This window comes from Penaeus chinensis, chromosome 29 (genome assembly GCF_019202785.1).
Source record: "Penaeus chinensis breed Huanghai No. 1 chromosome 29, ASM1920278v2, whole genome shotgun sequence".
NCBI classification, from domain to species: domain Eukaryota; kingdom Metazoa; phylum Arthropoda; class Malacostraca; order Decapoda; family Penaeidae; genus Penaeus; species Penaeus chinensis.
In genome coordinates, this window is record NC_061847.1 from 17,539,101 (window position 1) to 17,541,600 (window position 2,500).

Here is a 2,500-nt window from a genome sequence, read left to right on the forward strand (position 1 = left end):
GAATGTGCCGCTGAATGAAATCTACACTCGTTTCCCTTCACATAACATATTCTTAAAATGATACAAACAAAACATTTGACATTGAAGACTAAGGTAAATGAAGACATGGCGGCCTGACTTGAATCGGAGGAAAAAGGCAGTGTCAATAATAGGGTTTAATAGCATGAGGATTAAAATGTTATAAAGTATCAAAGATGAAACTCATGTAAACATTTTATTATAGGTCAACGTAAAGGTAACAATAGGAATAGATATCCCCAAACTGTTGGTTTTGTTTTCACGCTGTCGACTCGATATTGTACGGTATCTGCAATAACTATTTGCAAAATTGTACCAACCGTCTTGTTTAAGCAATATCCTGGATAAGAAATTCCGAACTACAGCAAAACCTTTCTATCTTTTAAAATGTTCGAAACGATACAACTGATGATACTTTTGTATTGTTTCGGTGTTATGAATGTTTGAGGGACGCTGCTGCTGGACAAGACTATTTTCGATTCTATAACAACTACATATTTGCGTTTTACAAGATTTGCAAATGTTGTCAATACAGTGATGCTCTCATTTCGAGCTTAAGTTAAACTTACAAATGGTTATAAGAAATATTGGCTTCATCAACACATTACTTTTAGCATTCATATTTCAATATAAAATTTAATTGCTGCAGTCTGTAAATGTGATTTCTCGAGTGCGTAACATCATGACAGTGTTATAAACTGGGCGAAGAACCTGCTTAATAACCCAGATACGAATTCCAGTTAAGTGTGATTATAGGCAGGGCGTTCTACATGAAACACTGCGGATGACTTAACTGGTAAACAAACACAAAAGTTCCTCAATTAATTTCTGTAGCTGTTATATTCTGTTTGATATCGATTGTCGCATTTTCCCATGTTACTGACAGACAGACAATGTGTGCTAATTTATTACTGATATATACAATAATGAGAATATACAAAAGTGTACTTCGGAAATACGTGGTCGATGATCCCTTATATCGATTAACCGCTAAGTTGAAGTCCTCTGGAAAACACGTCCAGTATCTGAAAAAAAATTAAAACCACAAGATATATGTTTCATTCAAACATCAGATTAATAACAAGAAGTGTAACAGTGATCATGAAGACAACAACAACAACACTTATAATGATTATATTGAAATTAGAATGATAAAAATAACAAGATTGATAATGATAACAGTAAAGATAATTCTGATGGTGATTCTGGCGATGGTGATGCCAAATAAAATAAATAAATAAAAATAAGTAGATAAAAATAAAATGAAATAAATAATAATAACAATTGCATAATAACAATATGATATTTTTGTTAGCATCAGGAACAATCAAAATGATGTGAAGAACACGATAATGTTAATGATGATGGTGTTAATACTAATGACAGCAATAAGATTATGAATAGAAATGATACCAATAATAAGGATGACAATTATTATAATAGTAATAATAACTAATCAGAAAAAATGATAATAAAAAGAATGATACTAATGATAATAAAAGGAACAGTAAAAATAACAGCAACAACAACAACAACAACAATAATAATAATAATAATAATGATAATGATAATAATGATAATAATGATAAGGATAATGATGATGATGATAATAATGATATTAATGATATTATTAATGAAGACAACAATAATGATAATTAAAATAATAATAACAATAGTAATAATGATTAACTGTATTCATGTTGACAAATGTAGAAAAGGTATTTTTGAGAATGAATATCCCTTGTATTGTGAAGCTATTCATTCTCATTCCTACCTTTTCTGCAATAATAATGATGATAATAATAATGGTGATAATAATAATGGTGATGATAATGATAATAATGACATTAATTATTATAATAAAAACAAACAATTGTAACAACAAGAACACAAATATTTGATGATAATAACAACAACAGCAACAACAATAACAACAACAGCAACAACAATAACAACAACAACAATAATGATAATAATAATAATAATAACAATAATAACAATAATGATGATGATGATACTATTAAACATAAAAACAACAACAAGAATAATAATGATAATGATAATAATGATAAACAATGGTAATGATGATGATATTACTGTTGATTATGTTACTAATACTCACAAAGACAACAATAACAATAATAATAAGAAGAAGAACAATTATAAAAATGCAACAACAATAATATTAGATATTAATGACAACGGTAATGATAATAATAATAATAATAATACTAATAATAATACTACTAATAATAATAATAATAATGATAATGATAGTAATAATGATAATAATAATGATAATAATAATAATCATTGTAATTATAATAAAAGTAATAATAATAATAAAAGTAATAATGTTAATAATGACAATGCTAATAATGATAAAAAGGATGATGATGATGATGATAATAATAATAAAAACAATGACATTAACAAGAATGACAACAATGGTAACAGTAATAATGATGATAATATAATGATG

The 2,500-nt window shown here is 26.6% G+C and overlaps 1 protein-coding gene across 1 annotated transcript in view; it reads right to left on the bottom strand.

Moving 5' to 3' along the window:
• Positions 1-910: 910 nt before the first annotated feature.
• LOC125040718 overlaps positions 911-2,500 on the bottom strand; it is a 2,694-nt gene continuing 1,104 nt past the window's right edge. Inside the window, exon 2 of the mRNA XM_047635411.1 lies at positions 911-1,043. The gene's annotated coding sequence lies outside the window, so the exon portion shown is untranslated. The remainder of the gene's footprint in view (positions 1,044-2,500) is intronic.